Source organism: Zingiber officinale, chromosome 2A (genome assembly GCF_018446385.1).
Source record: "Zingiber officinale cultivar Zhangliang chromosome 2A, Zo_v1.1, whole genome shotgun sequence".
In the NCBI taxonomy this organism is placed as follows: domain Eukaryota; kingdom Viridiplantae; phylum Streptophyta; class Magnoliopsida; order Zingiberales; family Zingiberaceae; genus Zingiber; species Zingiber officinale.
Window position 1 is genome coordinate 42,062,813 of NC_055988.1, and position 20,023 is coordinate 42,082,835.

At 44.1% G+C, this 20,023-nt stretch overlaps 1 long non-coding RNA gene across 1 annotated transcript; it reads left to right on the forward strand.

Annotated features, from left to right (window-relative positions):
- The first annotated feature begins 252 nt into the window (after positions 1 to 252).
- LOC122039606 lies at positions 253 to 2,823 on the forward strand. The gene is made up of 4 exons (XR_006128264.1): positions 253 to 648; positions 765 to 829; positions 963 to 1,198; positions 2,762 to 2,823. It is a non-coding gene; the product is annotated as an uncharacterized LOC122039606 (long non-coding RNA).
- The last annotated feature ends 17,200 nt before the right edge of the window (positions 2,824 to 20,023 follow it).

Below are 20,023 nucleotides of genomic sequence, written 5' to 3' on the forward strand. Positions count from 1 at the left end.
TTGTCATTGCATCAAAAAGGAGGAGATTGTTGTTGTGAGATATCGAACAATTTAATAATAGGGTTATTTGGGAAATAGCCTTATAGAATTTTTCCAGAATTTTTAGAAATTTTCTGGGAATTTTTCGGAACTCGTACGGAGGGTTTTGAGGGGATCAATCGACGGGTTCAGATAAAGCCTGTTGGGGATACCCGTCTAATTGAGGAAATGTTTTATTTATAAAACCTTTTCCTTTTATTTTTCTTTCCCCAAACGGTGTTTCCCCGATCCAGACCTTTCTTTCCCCTCTGCGCCAAAGTCTTCTTCCCCCAACCCATCTCGATCCCGATCCTCCCTTCTTCTCGTTCTCTTCCACGGACGAGTCAACGTCGAGGCTGGAGAGCACATTACCGGAGCTCGACGCAAGGGAGTCACCGGAGCTCGACAGAAACCAACGGGGTCTAGGTTATCTTCGGTCGAGGGATCTCCATTCGGTGGATTTGGTGATCGTTCGTCGACGATCGATGGCTGGGGCACAGCGGGAGGCTTGATTAGCATCGTTCCCTAACCGACCTTCGTCCCTCTTTCCCGAGCTGCTCACAGAGCGATCTGCATCCTCACTGGCCGGATCAGACCGAGCGATGCCATCGGCGAGGAGTGATCTTGGGGGTAAGGCATCGCCGGATCTTTGGTGAATTCTAGGGTTTCTCTAGAATAGGGTTCCTTTCTATGTCGATCTTCCTCTATACTCACTGTCCCTTCTCTGTTCTACATCTGTGCCCTAGGTCTTTACCTTCGGCTCCGATCAATTGTCACCGCACGAAGCTGTGTCCTGACGGTGATCATTGAGGTAGGCGATTTGTTTAGCTGTGGATTTGAATACTTGATCTCGATTCTTGTTCTGGGTTGGGAAAGGAATTGGATCACGTTCTTGCTGTTCCCCTGATCAAATCTTGATCCTCTTCTCTTTGTGGCTGATTTAGGTCACGAGATTGGGTGTGTTGAATTGTTGATCTCATCTCTTGTGATCGGATTAACTTCAATGAAATGAGGATCTGGATTGTGAGGTGAACCCAGCAGAGAGGATCTGTAGGCTGTGAAGTTCTGTTCTGTCTTGTTTTGTGGATTGGTTGGCTCCAGTAGCAGCTCACCTTGGTTACGGTAGCCACCTCATCCAGCAGATCTTCTGATTTCAGTAGTTACAGCAGTTGAGATTGAGGTAAGGAACAAGGAATTGATATATGATCATGTGTAGATTTGAACTAGGATTATGTTTGTTTTGAATTAGGTGTATTTGGATTACTAGTTGTTGATTGTGATTAGATTTATTTGCTTAGATTTAATCTAATGGAATGATTAGGGTTAAGGTAACTAACCCTAGTCAACTATTGGGTTTAATTTAAGTTTAGATTTCTAATCTAATTGGTGATTAGGGATTAGGTAACTAACCCTAATTGACTGTTAGATTTATTCAGGTAGGATGTGATTGGGTTGATTAGGGTTTTGCCCTAATTTATTTTTAGGGATTTTTATTTAGCTATTCATTTAGATTTAGCTAAATAGAATATATATATTGTTTGACACAAGACTCTGATTCGAGACAGACGTCTCGACGTTGGATTTGGCGTGATACTATACCTTCTATTTGAGGCGGGTACTCTTTGACTTATCTTTTGATAGTGTCTTATGATATGTGCAGTTTATATATACTTACTAGTGTTGGTAGTTAGTATTTTCCTGGGTTTAGTTTAGTTGATACCTGATACATGCTTTTACTGTTAGCTGCTATACATTAGTCTGGCATGCTTTTCTTTCTAGCTATGTTTATCTGTGTTCATAGAGATAGAGGTCTTTATTATGCTTCCCTCTATACTGGATTAGTTGTTGGATATGTTGGATATGTGATGTTGGATTCATGTTGTTTACTATCCTTGTTATATATGTGTTTATCTTTTTGGCACCTACACATATGGAGGATATGCTCAGGTATGACATACTGTAGCCGCATGCACCATATCGCATGATTGCATGCTGGGCGATTGACGACTCCATTATTGTTGATCTCGTCGGCCGGCTACATGGACCTCTACACACGTGATCACTACATGGGTAGTGGCACAGCACTCAGGGTGTGTATGGTAGGTTGCTCTGTCGAGGGCTCCGCTGGTACACTCATGGGTTAGTGTGACGCAGCGTACTAGCAGGACAGGGGTCCCTTCCCGATGAGAGCGTTACGCTCCCTCACTATGTTTGAGGTTGGAGGATAGGTGTACTCGGTGCATCCGTCCACTCGGTCGCTCTTGAGGGTAGTGACGGAGTGCAGTGTCGCTACCCACTCGGTCTCACCATTGTGTGTGAGATGGTGACTGGCGTCGGGGTGACCGTCATATTGCATCATATGCGCAGATTGCATTTATTGTGATTGTTGCGTATTGGATGTTCACTTGGGTATTGCGTATGATTGGCGTGCATCAGGATCATGCTTATTGCTCGACTATCTTTATCATGTATGTCCGCGATCGTTTGCCCAACCTCGCGGTGATCTGATTTATTCGATGTGCATTTCTTATTATTCTTGCGGTAGATTGTATTACATACTATTGTTGAATCTGCAGTTTATTCAGTTATGCATACTTGTTTACTGTTAGGAGACTGTACTATATGTTGTACTGTTAGGATACTGTATCGTAGGATTGTTGCTGGTAGTTATATGTTGTTGTACATATCTATTGGATTACCTGCTGAGTTCTTTGAACTCACCCCGTTGTTACTATTTTTTCAGGTTGAGGCCGTCAGGAGATATTCCAGTCGCTAGCCCCATTATCGCGAGGATTTTCGTTGTCGGATTATATTTTGCTTTTTGCATTTTATATACTTGTATTGTGGGTTTGTATTGTGGACATTGAACATTCGGGTTTGCTACTTTTGTTTTCCGCTGCGGATTTTCTCATTACTTCGTGGATTTGTTTTCTTCGTTGTAGTGGAGTAGGATGTTTACATATATCTTCGAGGATTCTATATCTTTTCTTCCTTATTAAACTACGTGGATTGATTATATATTGAACTGTGTGGAATGTTGATATAAACTGCGTGGTTTGTTTCTTATTTGTATTGTATTGTTCCGGCCGTGTGTGGCCGAGGTATAGATATATGTATTCTGGATTCATATTGTCACCCGTACAGGGGAGATGCTGCCGAAATTTCTTCGGACAGGGACTACCTGGGACGTGACAGTTGTTGCAGTTTTGCACTAACGATCTAACTCAAGTTTTGATGGATGACAAGTAAGTTAAGTTAGGTTTTGTTTGTTAGCTAGAGCCCTAGAGCCAATCATTTGATGATTGTCTTATGGACTTATTGTATCATATTTTTATATTAATAAAGGTATTTGTTTGGTTATTATATTTACTTGTATTGGTGCCAAATAAACTAAGTATAATAACGTCCTTGAGTAGAAGGTTCTTACCTATATCAATCGATTGGTTGAATCGATAGTGAGATGATATAGGGAACACTACTCTTAATCATTTCTAGTCGAGTATTAACATTCAGGGACAATGTTATGCAATAAGACTAGCATGTAGGTCAACTCGATGACTTGATCTCACAAGTCATGGATATAGAGATATCAAGTTGACACATGGGTATACATTAGAGAATGTATACTGAATGACCCGCCATGAGAAAGTATCATGGATCGTTATATGAGTGTCATATACTTTCTCATGTGGCTATTAGCATGACTACTAGTCCTTAGACCTGAAGTCACCATAGATCCCTACATAAGGAGTTATGTACTTTGGTTTCGTCAAACGTCACCCGTAACTGGGTGGACTATAAAGGTGATTACTGGGTATATAACAAATTATGCAGAGGGATGTGAGTGATGTAGATGGGATCTATCCCTCCTATATGACGGGAGAGACATCGGTATTCTTGATAGAGTGAGATCACGAAGTGCATGGCCATGCCCAAATGAGTCAATATAGGATATTGAGCTCATTTGATTTAGTGAGTCTACTTGGAGTTCAAGATTTAGATTGGTCAGAGGATGACACGGTCTATGCCTCACATTGATCAATCTAGATGTCTAGGATAGAAGGACACTTGTCATATATTGTGAGGAGTCACAATTAGTAGTCACAAGGTGATGTTGGATCTCGACATTCTTGTAACTTGGGTAGTAATGATGTGTTGCTAGATACCGCTCATTACTTATGCTCCTAAATGGGTTTAGGGCATTGCCAACGTTACAAGAACCTATAGGGTCACACACTAAGGACAATTAGATGGAGATTAGGTTCATATGATGAACCAAGAGGATTAGATTCATTTGATGAATCAAATTGGATTAAGAGTAATCCTAATTGGGCTAACTTGAGTTCGACTCAAGTTGATTCATGTGTTCAATGAGTCTAATTTAGATTATGACTCATTGAATCAATTTAATTAAATGAATTAGATTCATTATATTAAGTTGGCTTGAATCAAATGGTTGGATTCGATCAACCATGGAAGAGATTTGGTCAAGTTTGACTTGACTTGAGAGGAAGATAAAAGTCAAGTTTGACTTGACTTTATGCCACCTCATTGGTGAGTTGGCATTGATGTGGACCAATGATGTTACTCCACATCATCATGGGTGCCACCTCATGGAAGTTACAAAGTCATTTTCTTTAATAGCTTCACATTAATTGCACTTAATGCAATTTTTGGGAGTTACACAACTTGAAAGTGGCCGGCCACTTTTGAATGGGAATCAAATTGATTTTCCTCATTCAAGTGCATTATTCCTTCTTCTTCCTCTTGGAGCTCTCTTCCTCTCCCTCTCCTCCTCAACTTGGCCGAACCACACATAGGTGCTAGCACACCTCTTTGTGTGTTTTTCTCCACCTACGAGTCCGTGTGGATACTTCTAGAGGAGTATCTATCTTGATACTCTTGAGATCCAGCACCGTTTGGACGAGCGGGAACGCGAAGGGCTTCGCTTCAAAGGTATAACTCGTTTCATGTAGATCTAAGTAGGAACTCGTACTCGTAATTTTGTTTTGAAACCTTTTCTTCGCACGAGATCCGTTGGCTAGGGTAATTCGGGGTTTCCGCGACGCTAAAAAATGGTTTCCGCGGCCCGAAAAACCCAACATTGTTGTGATCTAACCACTTGATTAAGTGTACAGGAAAAGTCCAAATAGGTCGACGAACTGATCGGATATCTGGTAGGAAACCCAAATAGGCCAACGGACCGATCGGATAGCTGGAACAAAGTCCAGATAGGTCTAGGGCTGATTGGATATCTAGCAAGGAGTACAGCTAGGTCAACGGGCCACCGGATAGCTGGCATAAAGTCCAGACAGGTCGACAGACTGACCGGATGTCTAGCAAACTGGTAAGTTAAGGTAAGTCACTGAAAGAGAGTGACCAAGTGAGGATGCATCCCGGTTGAAGGGACAATAGGCATCAGTCTAGTTTAGGTCCATTTGGAATCCCTAAGCCGAGACCTTGACTAGTTCTTGGTCTTGGGAGGACATGAACTAATTAATACTGCTCATTATTATTGTACTAACATTTTTGTTGTAGGTTATTATTTTATTTATTGGATTAACATTGTTTTGCAGGACAAAGGAGCACATTTGCCTTTGGATAAATAGTGTTCGAAGGCGCCTTCAAGCTTGATAGAAGGCCCCTTCGTACCATTCATAGAAGGCACCTTCCATGGCTATGGAAGGCGCATTCCACAGGATAAATTTTGGTCAAAGTTGTGGATAAGCACCAGGTTGTTCAGGATCAAATCTGCCTCATTAGAGGCGCCTTCCATGGCTATGGAAGGTGCCTTCCATGCCTATTATAAGGTTGTCTCGAGAAGGCATTGAACAAAAACACATATACGAGCTACTGCGCGTTCATTTGAAGTTTTAATTGCTTTGGGCTCCTGCTACGACTCTACTGCAAAGTTGCTGTGCCCGACGACTGCTTCGAGGACTTCCGATCACGACCGGTAGACCGACATCATCACGAGCGCTCCCACTTTGATATTTAAGTGTCGGTAATTTTCTTTTGTAATTAATTATTGCAAAAAGGACAAGTGCAGTGTGTTGCACTTGTTCAACCTTCTTGTACTTGATTCTCTTTTCCGGAGGTACCAAAAAATATTTTTAGTGGATTATCCGTCGATAGGTCAGTGGGACCTAGGTCTTGGAGTAGGAGTCGCCGAAGGCTCTGAACCAAGTAAACCGACCATGTCTGTTTCTATTTTGCTTAATTGTCCTTTTGTTTATATTTTTCTTTTCCACTGCATTCGTACTTTAATTTTAAAATAGGAAACAAAGTTTTGAAAACCATGTGAATCACCCACATCCCCCTCTCACGTGCGTAATCGATTCAACAACAACAAATCAGGGCTTGGCTATAACCCTAACAAAACCAACAAATCATATTTATCTCTAATCAGTCAAAATATTAGAAATCAAGTCCAAGCATGGGTCCCTAAAAAATGTTTAACTAAACCAATCAAACCAAACTAATATTTAATCCCTAAGAGTCAAATTCATTACTTAGATAGACCATATCTAAGCTATGACTCAGGGGGAGAAAATAGAAAATTGGTTCAATCTACTTGATCTACTATGCATGCTTAGGATTAGGTTTACTTTTCTGCTTAGGTTAGAATGGTTAGTTAAAAAGATTTATCAAACCCTAATAGCATAGCACCGGAATGGATTGGGATGATAGTACATCAAGAAAGCTTTGTCGAAGGCATGTCTAGGATGAATCTTGTGTATTCTACCTGGTGCACTAGACTTAGTGGATCTGACCGAAGCTACCCCAGTTAAACATGGGCTAGTTAAATCAAAACTTATCATTAAGTTTCTTGGACAGGAACAGTTTGGAAAGTATTTAGCAAGTGGTTCATCGTTGATACATAAGAAGGTCATATGCCTCACCACTGAACTAAAAACTTATCCATAGGAAGCCTGCATGATTAATCCAAAGCTAAGTTTGAAATTAACATGGGTTAAACAACCTTTTATATATATGCTCTCTTTTAATCTAAATTGAATCAACTTTAACTTAACCTTAAAATCAAAATTCTAAGCAATCAAAATAAATTTAAAATGTAATTAAAATTATTTTAAAACTTAATATTTTAAAACATAATTAAAAATATTTTAAAACTTAATTAAAAATATTTTCAAACTTAATTAAAATTATTTTAAAACTAAATGAAAATTATTTTAAAACTTAATTAAAATATTTTAAAACCTAATTAAAATTATTTTTAAAATTAATTATTAATATTTTAAAACTTAATTTAAAATATTTTAAAAACTTAATTAAAAATATTTTAAAACTTAATTCAAAAATATTATTTTAAAAAATAATTAAAAATTATATTAAAAGTTAATTCAAAAATATTTAAAAACTTAATTAAAATCATTTTAACACTTAATTATTAATATTTTAAACATAATTAAAAATATTTTAAAAACTTAATTAAAAATATATTAAAACTTAATTCAAAAATATTTTAAAAAATTAATTAAAAATTATTTTAAAACTTAATTCAAAAATGTTTTAAAACTAATTAAAAATTATATAAAAATTAATTAAAAATATTTTAAAAACTTAATTAAATTTTTTTAAAACATAGTTAAACATATTTTTAAAACTTAATTAAATTTTTTAAACTTAATTAAAAATATTTTAAAACATAATTAAAAATCATTTTAAAAATTAATTAAAAATATTTTTTAAAAAACTTAATTAAAATTTTTTAAAACTTAATTAAAATTATTTTAAATGTAACACTTGTAAATTTCCTCTAATCCAAAAGAGCAAAAAAAAATAGAAGAAGAGAAAAGAAATAAATAAATTCATAAATGGCCCAGGCTAGTTTTTGAAGTCAAGGCCTCTTACTTGAGTTGGGTTTAAGTAGCCATTAGGTGGTGGTAAAGCATCACCTGAGCAATATGAAACAATTCATTATATATAGATTATATGTGGAGAGATGCTTCAACTTCACTTGGTATATAAGGGGATCGATGAGATCAAAACCTAATTTTCATTACTCTTCCATTCCTCCCTAGCCGAATCCTCTCTTTTCTCTTTTGTGGTTTTGGCCAAGATCAAGAAACTTAGGTTTTCAAGCTTTTAAGTTCTTCAAAGGGAGGATTTAAGAGGAGAGTTTCGCAAGGATTGGTACGCGGGTGAAGGGCGACTCGAAGATTAAGGCATACGAGGGAGGATTGTCTTCCCTACACCTTATAATAGTAAGATCTAGCGAAAGGATGTAAGTACCACTCACCTGCAGTATAAGTTACTTCGAAGATGCATTTTGTACTGTCTTTTATGCATGATTTAGAAGATACATGCTGAGATATGCTTTAGACATGTTAAGGAAGATGCATATCATGTTATGTAAGATGCCCTCTAGAGTTTTGGGGAATAAGAGCATGTGTAGGGAACCTTGAATTGCTTCCCATTTAGTTTGGGGCCAAGAAGCAGGTTCAAGTGCCCTAAAGTGCTTCCCTATAAGTGTGAGGGGATTTAAGCACACATAATGTAAGATACCATAAAATTAAATAATAAATGTTATTGGACGAAAAATCTTATTGGATTTTTCAGGAATTTTTAGAAATTTTCTGAAAATTTTTCGGAGCTCGTACGACGGATTTTGAGGGGAAGAATTTACGGGTCCGGATAAAGCCTGTTTGGATACCCATTTAAGTGAGAAAATGTTTTAATATATATATTTTCCTTTTCTTTTTATTCCCTCAAACTCATCGCCGAACCCGGACCAGTGCTCTCATCTTCTTCCTTGCGACTTCCCAATCTCCACCGCACCTCTCTTCTCATCGGCACCCGATGACGACAATCCATCACCGCCTCTCATCGTCGACACTGTGAGCTTCGGATCCGAGCCATTTTTGTCGGCGAGCCGCTTTGTGCGCAATTCACCGTCACCTTCTTCCCCTATTCCCCTCCATCTATGCTCGATCCGTTTCTTTCCCTGATGTCGACGCCACGAAGGAGTCGATCGCATTGGCGTTATTCACTTCTACACGGGCAATCCCTCAGTGGAGGGAGAGGAGATCCGAACCCTACCCGATGTCACCTTCTCGTGCCATCGCCCGATGCGTAGATCAACATCAACTGGTCACCAAACATCTAAGCTTTAGCATCGATCCATTGTCGCTTTCTCTTCTTAATCCTCGAAGGTATGACTCGATCGCTGACGATCGCATTGGATCTCTTCTTGACATTTCATCTTTGATATGTGCAGTGTTGCTCTGTTGACATCGCTCGGTCATCACCACTTGATTAAGCCAGCGCCACCTGATCGCTAGCGTGGGTGCGACCTCAACCAATCATTCGCTTGTCTGGATTTCCATGGGTACAGTGCCGAGTTTTCCCCTTCCTTCCATCACCGGCAATGATTCTTTACCTTGCGAAAATCTTGAAGGTAATTGATTAACCTTAGCATTAGGTTTGGGCGTTTGATTTGTGTAGTGTTGATTGAGGCAGTGGCAATTTGTGTGCATGACAGATGTTTGATGAATTGCCTTAAGCTTCTTGTTTCCTCTGTTTGTGCCGGACCAGGTGTGTTTGGTGGGTAATCTCCATTTTCCTCCATAGTAGGCAATAAACCTCTATCGATGGTTGTGTATCAAGATCAGCCACTTTCGGATTGGGGTAAGATTGGTTCATTCATTTTCCTATCGTGTTTAGTAGTTGTTATGGATATGGTGGATTGATTGCTAGGTTTGTGTTATAAATGAGTTCCTAGATATGAAGGAGAAGTGGTTTTAATTTAATTGATAGAAGGAGACACTAATTAGGTTTAGTTAATGCGTTAAGGATAACTGATTCTGTTGGTACACTATTTATACATCGTAGTATATATATATAATTTGATATATTATATATATATGACACAGGACTTGGATTCGGGATGAACGTCTCGACGTGGGATTTCTGGATCACGCTTGGCAGATTTAAGGCGGGTATTTCTTCCTTTGCCTCTATGTATTTTCTTTGAGCTTAGTGCATGGTTTTATGTGATGGTTTAGGATGCTTTACCTTATATCGTGTTCGTTTGTTGTTTTCCTGCTTGATACCGATGCTTGACCCTTGTGATGATCTATTTAATTCTTATACAGTCTGCAATTTGGTTATCTATACTCTGTGGTATTTTTACATGTAGAGTATGTATGGTAGGGGATACTTCGTTGGAGGTATTCATATGAGATTTGTCCATGAGTATGTCGTGTATACTTCTGTCTGGTGTGATGATTGGAGTTGTGTTGATTGTATGTTAGTGGTTTATACACGTGGTTGATGTGTTTTTACTGGAGGATACATGTCGATTGTACACGTGGGGTTGTGTATATGTGTCTGTTGGGGTTATTGGAGATTTTTGGTTGACTATACCTGTGTAGTTATATATATATGTTTGGTGGGATATATGGAGGTATCATGATGATTATACTCATGTTGTGGGGTACTTAGGTGGATTTAGAGTTGCATGGATGATGACGGTGTTCTTATCATGATTATATATATATCATGTTCATCATTCATTGCATTGCTGACGACTATTGTCTTCCTTGTGGTGGAGAGAGTCATCAGTCGTTTATAGCTGTCCTTTCGACCACTATTGGAGAGTGGTAGCTTGGAGCTAGTCCTATCGCGCTCATTCAGCCGCTCAGTGTTCTGTCAGCCTCGACTACTCTGGAGTAGTGGGTCTTGAGGGTACAGTAGTCAGAGGGTTTGAGTTATGAGTGGTCAGGGACCCTTAGCTATGTAGTTATATAACTACTTAGCTGACCGTCCGCTTCGGCCGCCTATAGCGGTGCATATACTGGAGGCTAGTACGGTTTTCACGTACCCAAGCCTCTCGGCCATACAGGGGTCGTGGTGTCTAGAGAGGTGGCGGGGGTGACCATGGAGCATGCATGCACATTTGCATTTGATGCGCGTTGCATTTTTGGAGATATATTTACATACATGCCTAGTAGATACTAGTTGCATGTGTTTGTGGTATGTTGCATTTGTTTGCGATATGATTGTTGCATATGGTTGTCATGCTGCATACATGTCATTTATTTTACATGTATTTGCAGTCGTATTTATATTGCACAGGTGTCATGAGTAGGTCTATTGCAGATCTGGTGAGTTTACTGACCATTGTACCAGGTGTCGATTCCAGATTGGGTATGTGTTTATCATCTTGACAGTTGTGGTATGTGTAGTTTTGTATGTCAGTTATGAGCATTATATCATGTGAGATAGACTGATACTGGTAGTTGTGTTTATTGGATATGTTAGTATGGTCATGTTCTTTATTTCCCTATTGAGACTGTATACCTTTGATCTCTATGTTTATTTATAGACCATGCACTATCTTGTCTATTACCCGCTGAGTTACCTATACTCACCACCGCATGTATACATTTATGTTTTCAGGTAGCTTGTAGATGGTTGGTGTCGCTCGGAGTATCCTGTCTGTCGGGTCCTACGTCACATCCGAAGATTGTGTTTGTTTTCTTATTTTTGGCATTGTATTTGTGTTTAGCCATGTGACTATCTTATTCTTTTGGTGTTGTATTTGTGTTTAAGCCGTGCCGGCATGCATTGTATTTATTTGGTTTGTGTGGGCTTTCCTTCATTTTTTCGCTTGGTTTTAGTACAACCGTGTGGGTTGTTTTGTATATAACTGCGTGGTTGTGATTGTTTCATTCCAGCCGAGTGTGTTGTTATTATAACTGCGTGGTTGTGTATATAAATATTCCAGCCGCATGTGACTGATGTATTTTGCTTGTATGGATGCTTCAGATTGTCACCGGTACAGGGGAGATGCTGCCGGATTTTTGTCTGGCAGAGACTCTTTTGGGGGCGTGACAATATTTGGTATCAGAGCGGGTACGATACCTGTTTTGTTTTGTGTTCTATTTTTGAGTGAATCTGATACCAATTTAGTGGTATCAGAGCAGGTTCGATGCCTGTTATTCGTGTTTTGGATTTCGTGATTCTATTTTGTTGATGTGACTTTTCGAGTTTTAGGACCAGGCAGCAACAGGACTCTCCAGGCTATAGGAGGTATGATTGCATATTATTATCATACATTTCTGTTGGTATATGTACTGTTGTCCATGATAGTTTCTTATGACATGTGTTAGTACTCTTCTGTTAGTACCTGTCTGTTTGTTTGTACCATGCATTTCATGTGTTGGGTCAATCACTAATTACGGTTGACCTACTGGAGATCAAGGATTACAGTCTCAGGGGATTCGTCATATCATGCTACCAGTAGTTTTAGTGTCTGTTACTACTAGTTGGTTGAGAGTCAGAGTCACATACTAGTCTCTGTTATCATTAGCTGGGTAGTAGATGATATTTGTATACATATGTTGACTCGGGTTGGTTAGATCAGTTTAGGATTGATTTACCTGATCGATTTGTGCAGTTGTGGATTGATTTATCTTAGTTGGTTTCGTACTTCTGTTATTTTTATTAGTAGAGTATTGATTTACTCCTACTGGTTAGGTTTGTAGATTACCCTCGTTGACTTGGGTAGTGGTGGATCGATTTTACCTTAGTTGCTTTTGATGATGATTTATTTACCCTTATTAGATCAGTTAGTTGACGACCGATTTATTTAGCAGTTCGATCATTAGGGTATCGTCATACTCTATTTCTAGAAATTCTGATCTTTGGGGTTACTTGTGTTTGGTTAGATATTTGGGAGATACATCTGAGTACATGACTTGTACCATCGGAGAAAAGACTGAATTGACCATATACCATTGTCGGCTGGGTCAGTCTATAGAGGATTGATGTATCCTATTCCATGGGGAATCTGACCATGGATTGTCTATACCTGGTTAGAGGACTTAGAAGGTACATTCGGATAGGATACCTCCACTGATGTGGAAAAGTGTAAAGCTACCTGCTTAACACTTATGAGATACAATCGTCATTGGGGCGTATGAGTTGGAGAGTACATTCGAACATACGATTTGTACTGACGTGAGAGAGTTGAAGTTAGCTGCTTAACCTTTACGGGACCCGGTACCACGTGAAGGAAGAAGCAGAGAATGTTTTTGGAGATCAGGTCATTATTTAGTGATTTTCTGGAGGTTTTGGAGAGAGAGTGGTTCTCTACCTCTTTCGGTAGTGATCCGGTAGTAAGGAGGGACCCCCACCTAAACAGAGTCAACGCCACATGGAGGTTGAAAGGTAAAAGGTCAACCAGAGGCTTGGCCAATCGGATAAAGATTGGGGTGACCGGCAAGGTTGAAAGACACCCTGGCGGGGAGTCGGGATTCCGACGCTCATGGGAAACAGGGTCGTCGGGCCGATCGGGCTCGTAATAAGGAGGGGGCCCCCCCCTAAGCAGAGTCAACGCCACGTGGAGGTTGAAAGGCAAAAGGTCAACCAGAGGCTTGGCCGATCGGATAAAGATTGGGGTGACCGGCAAGGTTGAAAGACCCTTGGCGGGGAGTCGAGGTTCCGACGCTCATGGGAAACAGGGTTGCCGGGCCGATCGGGGAGCCCGCTCGGCCAAAGACATAAAGTAGCAACACTGCGAACAGTCCAGAGTACACGACCAGGAATCTCCCGAGCGGACCAGCACGTACGACCGGCCGGACGTGAGAGAACTGCCAGCCGGCCGGACGCTCGGTATGGCGTAAAAGGAGAAAAGGACAAGGGAACATCTTCTGACAGCGGGTATGTTCGACGATTAGGCCATATGCAGGATCTTATGACAGAGGGTTCCGCTGTCCCATCAGAGGTGTGCTCGGATTGTAGCAGTATGGTGTCAGGTAAACTTTTCTGACAAGCCTATACTGAGGTATGGGTTGAGGACACGTATTCGCCTCGGTATGTGTGCATGAGCCCCTTCACAGCTCTATATAAGGAGCAGCACACTTCGCCGGAGGTACGCATTCTCTGATATCAAGAGCCACTTCTTTGTTGTCCACTTGCCTGACTTGAGCGTCGGAGGGTCGTCGCCGGGAACCCCATCCGGGCCCGACTTCCTTGCAGGTTCGCCAGAGGTCCGCACGACCGATCGAAGATTTACATCAGCAGTTTGGAGAGCACCACGTGCCCAGCGTCCGTTGATTCAGCGTTCGGACAGGATCAATTTGCCCCCCCCCCTAAGCAGAGTCAACGCCACGTGGAGGTTGAAAGGCAAAAGGTCAACCAGAGGCTTGGCCGATCGGATAAAGATTGGGGTGACCGGCAAGGTTGAAAGACACTCTGGCGGGGAGTCGGGGTTCCGACGCTCATGGGAAACAGGGTCGCTGGGCCGATCGGGCTGGTAGTAAGGAGGGGGCCCCCCCCCTAAGCAGAGTCAACACCATGTGGAGGTTGAAAGGCAAAAGGTCAACCAGAGGCTTGGCCGATCGGATAAAGATTGGGGTGACCGACAAGGTTGAAAGACCCCTGGCGGGGAGTCAGGGTTCCGACGCTCATGGGAAATAGGGTCGCAGGGCCGATCGAGGAGCCCACTCGGCCAAAGACATAAAGTAGCAACACTGCGAACAGTCCAGAGTACACGACCAGGAATCTCCCGAGCGGACCAGCACGTACGACCGGCTGGACGTGAGAGAACTGCCAGCCGGCCGGACGCTCGGTATGGCGTAAAAGGAGAAAAGGACAAGGGAACATCTTCTGACAGTGGGTATGTTCGACGATTAGGCCATACGCAGGATCTTATGACAGAGGGTTCCGCTGTCCCATCAGAGGTGTGCTCAGACTGTAGCAGTATGGTGTCAGGTAAGCTTTTCTGACAAGCTCATACTGAGGTATGGGTTGAGGACACGTATTCGCCTCGGTATGTGTGCATGAGCCCCTTCACAGCTCTATATAAGGAGCAGCACACTTCGCCAGAGGTACGCATTCTCTGATATCAAGAGCCACTTCTTTGTTGTCCACTTGCCTGACTTGAGCGTCGGAGGGTCGTCGCCGGGAACCCCATCCGGGCCCGACTTCCTTGCAAGTTCGCCGGAGGTCCGCACGACCGATCGAAGATTTACATCAGCAGTTTGGAGAGCACCACGTGTCCAGCGTCCGTTGATTCATCGTTCAGACAGGATCAATTTGGTGCCGTCTGTGGGAATGCTCCTGCATCCGATCGGAAGCAATGGACGAGGCTGGACGACCGCACTCGGTGATGCTCTCCACAGAGGAGCTCGACGCTTTGATCGAGACAAGAGCAACTAAGCTTGTGGAACATAGACAAAAGTCGCAAGCCGTGCGGATTGAGCAGCAAGCAACATCAGCATCAGGGGGCCGAGCGGAAGCACCTCATGCCACGGTTCCATTTCATCGGGCCCTATTCCACACGCCTCCCGAAGCCGCAGTAGTTAATCGTGACCGAGGATCTTCATCAAATGAAATACCAATACGAGACAACAGAAAAGGCAAGGCTCCCCGAGCGGACGCTTCTCCCGAGCGGATCAATCGGCAATTCTCAGAGGCCATTCTACGAGACCCTCTGCCAAAGCACTATGTGCCCCCGGCGATCGGTGAATACAATGGAACCACTGACCCAGACGATCATTTGGGTAAGTTCGACAACACGGCTACCCTTCATCAATACACAGACGGAGTGAAGTGTCGGGTTTTTCTAACCACCCTCTTGGGATCGGCTCAACGGTGGTTTCAGAGACTACTGGACGGATCGATCGCAAGTTTCAAAGACTTCTGCACGGCCTTCCTCCACCATTTTGCAAGCAGTCGGCGCTACCAGAAGACTAGCGTCAGCTTATTCGCCATCAAGCAAGAGTCCAGAGAGTCGCTCAGAGCTTATATCCAGCGATTCAACCAGGTGCCCATGGACATTCCAACGACCACCTCCGAGACGATGATGAATGCGTTCACACAAGGCCTCGTGGACGGGGACTTCTTCCGCTCGCTCATTCGGAAGCCGCCCCGAGACTATGATCATATGCTGCACCGGGCCAATGAATACATCAATGTGGAGGAAGCCCAAGCGGCCCGAAGGAAGGAAACTCCAACCGAGCGGGTGCCCCCTCCCGAGCGGAAGCCGCACACTGCTCATCAGCTGCCCAGAGGACCGCGAGGTGAAGCAGCCCGCCCCCAGTAACATGCAAGATCCCACGCCATTCAAGAAGTATCCGCCGAGCAGCCCAAACCTAAAAAGAAGGTATGGACCCCAATGTTTTGCTCATTTCACCGGACAGACACTCATAATACAAGAGATTGCCGGAGCCTTCCCCTGATTGCCCACCCCATGCCCCGAGGTGGCCACCGTCGATTGCCATTATCCGATAGGTGACAGTGCCCTCGTGAAGCCGACCGGATGATATCTGACAGGCGACAAAGATAGACACCCGAGCGGCACCAAACTCCGAGGCGTGAGGACAATCCCCGGAGGTCTAGGGAGCAGCCTAGGTCGTCCGCTCGGGAAGAAGAAAACAGAAGCAACACTTCCCGAGGTGAAATCAACATCATTGTTGGGGGGCCGACCGGTGGAGACTCCAACAGAGCAAGGAAGGCGAGTGTAAGACAGCTTCAGATCCATGCGGTCGGTTGCAGCCAAGAGCGGGCGAGCGGGCCCGAAATCAGTTTCGGGCCCAGGGACTTGGAGGGAGTCGAAGTGCCACACGACGACGCTCTCCTCATCAAAGCGGTAATAGCCAACTACACTATTCACCACGTTTTCATTGATACAGGAAGCTCGGTCAATATTATATTCAAAAAGGCCTTCGACCAACTACAAATTGATCGAACCGAGCTGCTGCCCATGACAACCCCCCTCTATGGGTTTACGGGCAATGAAGTTCTGCCGGTCGCACAGGTCTGACTGGCTATCTCGCTGGAAGAGGAGCCGCTCAGAAGGACGCGTACTGCAAACTTCGTCGTTGTCGACTCTCCCCCAGCATACAACGTTATCTTGGGGCGACCGGTGCTCAGCGAGTTCCGAGCGGCCGTCTCCACCTTCCACCAGAAAATCAAGTTCCAGGTGGAAGATAAAGTGGGAGAAGTACAAGGAGACCAGCTGGCGGCTCGGCGATGCTACGTCGAGATGGTCCGAGCTGAAGCTAATGCCGCCCGGAAGACGCCACGGATCGAGGTGAACGCTATAGCCGAAAAACCTACCTCTTTGGTTTATGAAGAAAAAGAGGAAGTGCAGATTCACCCGACCCGATCGGAGGCCACCACATTCATTGCGGCCGATCTGGAGGTGAGTCAGAAAGAGGAAGTGATCAAATGCCTCTAGAGAAACTGGGATGTCTTCGTTTGGTCGATGCACGAGTTGCCCGGAATTTCACCAAGTATAGCGCAGCACGAGCTCCATGTCCGACCGGACACTCGGCCAGTAAAGCAAAGGAAGAGGGATTTCAGCACCGAGCAAAATGCCATAATCCGAGCGAAGGTTGAGAAGCTTCTAGAGGCCGGCCACATACGCGAGGTTCAGTTCCCGAGCTGGCTGGCAAACGTGGTACTAGTCTCCAAGCCTGGCAACAAGTGGAGAGTTTGCATCGATTTCCGGGATCTCAATAAAGCATGCCCTAAGGATTTTTATCCTCTACCCCGAATCGATCAACTGGTGGACTCCACAACCGACTGCGAGTTGATATGCATGCTCGACGCCTATCAGGGCTACCATCAAGTGCCGCTCGCCCGAGACGATCAAGAGAAGGTCAGCTTCGTTACAGCCGACGGCACTTACTGCTACAATGTGATGCCGTTCGGACTGAAGAATGCGGGGGCAACCTATCAGAGACTGATGAACAAAGTGTTCAAGGAGCAGATCGGGCGCAATCTGAAAGTGTACGTCGATGATATTCTCATCAAGACCGTCCGATCAGCCGATCTCTTCAAAGACATGGAGGAGACTTTCCGAACGCTGAGGAAGTATGGAGTTAAGCTGAACCATCAGAAGTGTCTGTTCGGAGCAAAAGGCGAGTGTTTCTTGGGCTACATAGTGACCGGGCGAGGCATCGAGGCAAATCCCAGCAAGGTGAAAGCATTACAAGATATGCCGCCCCCAAGAAATTTGAGGGAAGTACAGCGCTTTACCGGTCGGATAACAACATTGTCCAGATTATTCTCGAAGACGGTCGATTGGAGTCTCCCATTTTTCAAAATCTTGCGCAAGGCTACCAAGTTTCATTGGGATGAAGAATGCGATCGGGCGTTCGAAGAACTGAAGGCATATCTGAACTCTCTGCCTGTGCTAGCCAAGCCAGCGGTGGGTGAGCCGCTCTGTATTTACTTATCTTCAACTGAGCAAGCAGTAGGCTCGGCATTAGTAAGGGCGAGCGGAGATGAACCCGTGTATTTCTTAAGTCATATTTTAAAGGACGCAGAATCTCGCTACACCGGGCTTGAGAAGCTGGCTTTTGCTTTGGTCCTCGCCGCTCGGCGCCTCCGTCCCTATTTCTTGGCCCATACTATCATCGTCCGGACGAATAGACCATTGGGAAGAGTGCTGTTGAATCTAGAAGTGTCCGGACGGCTTATTAAATGGACCACGGAGTTGAGCGAATTTGACATTCAGTATCAACCCCGCTCAGCGATAAAGGCGCAGTCCTTGGCAGATTTTATCACTGAAGTGCAAAGGCCAGAGCCCGAAGCTATGTGGAAAATATTTGTGGACGGATCGTCCACTCGGCTTGGAAGCGGGATCAGCGTACTATTACTCTCTCCTCAAGAAGAAAAGATGCATTTATCCGTCCGGCTGGATTACAGAGCTACAAACAACGAAGCGGAGTATGAGGCCCTTATAGTCGGTTTACAGGCCGCCCGACATGTGGGGGCCGGTCGAGTAACACTCCATTCTGACTCTCAGCTGGCCGCCCAGCAGCTCTCGGGCACTTTTGAGATTAACAACGCTCGGCTCAAGCTCTACGCTGAAGCCTTCGAAAAGCTCAAGGCCCACTTCAGAGAAGTCATTATTCAGAAGATACCTCGAGTGGAAAACCAGGCGGCAGATGAGTTAGCCAAACTCGCAAGTTCAATAACGCCGGTCGTCATCCAGCAGCAAATTGAACAAGTATCTTTGGTGGCGCACGTCGACCGGATGGAGGGCCTCGAGTTTCCAAGCGATTGGAGGACAACCATCATAGAATTTCTTCGGTCGGGGGCAACACCATCCGATTGGGAAGCAACCCAGTAATTAAGGAGGAGAGCCGGTCGGTTCACGCTCATTGGAGACCAACTCTACAAGAAGGCTTTCTCCCGTCCGCTTTTAAAATGTGTGAGCTCGGAAGACGCGACGTGCATCCTCCAAGAAGTGCATCAAGGATTGTGCGGAGCGCATCTGGGCGGACGATCGCTAGCTAAGAAGATCCTGCTGGCCGGATACTTCTGGCCAACCCTGCAAGCAGATGCCGCTCGGACCTTCGCGACGTGTCTTTCCTGCCAGAAGTATCACAACTTCTCCCATCGACCGACGAAGGAAATGAAAGCAGCTACCGTATCCTGTCCGTTCGACCAGTGGGGAATGGATATTGTGGGTCCGTTTCCTATGGCAACCGGTCAGCAGAAGTTTCTACTAGTGGCGGTCGACTATTTTTCCAAATGGGTGGAGGCCGAGCTGCTAGCCAAGATCACCGAGCAGATGGTCAAGAAGTTTATCTGGCAGCATATAATCTGTCGGTTCGGCATCCCTCGTCGGCTCGTATCTAATAACGGACGACAGTTCACCGGGAAGCTTCTAGAAGATTGGTGCAAAAGTTATGGCATTGAACAACACTTTACTTCCGTGGTGTATCCACAAAGCAACGGCCAAGCGGAAGTAACCAACAGAGAAATCCTTAGACTTCTTCAAGCCCGACTGGATCACATGGGAGGAAGCTGGGTGGACGAGCTGCCAGGCGTCTTATGGGCCATCCGCACGACCCCAAAGGAAGGAACGGGCATCACGCCTTTCCATTTGGTGTATGGCGGCGAAGCGGTTATTCTGGTTGAAGTCGGCATCGAGTCTGTTTGGATCCAGAATTATGATGATGATAATGCCAAGCGGAGGAATATAGAGCTGGATTTGGTCGACGAAGAGCGAGCCAAG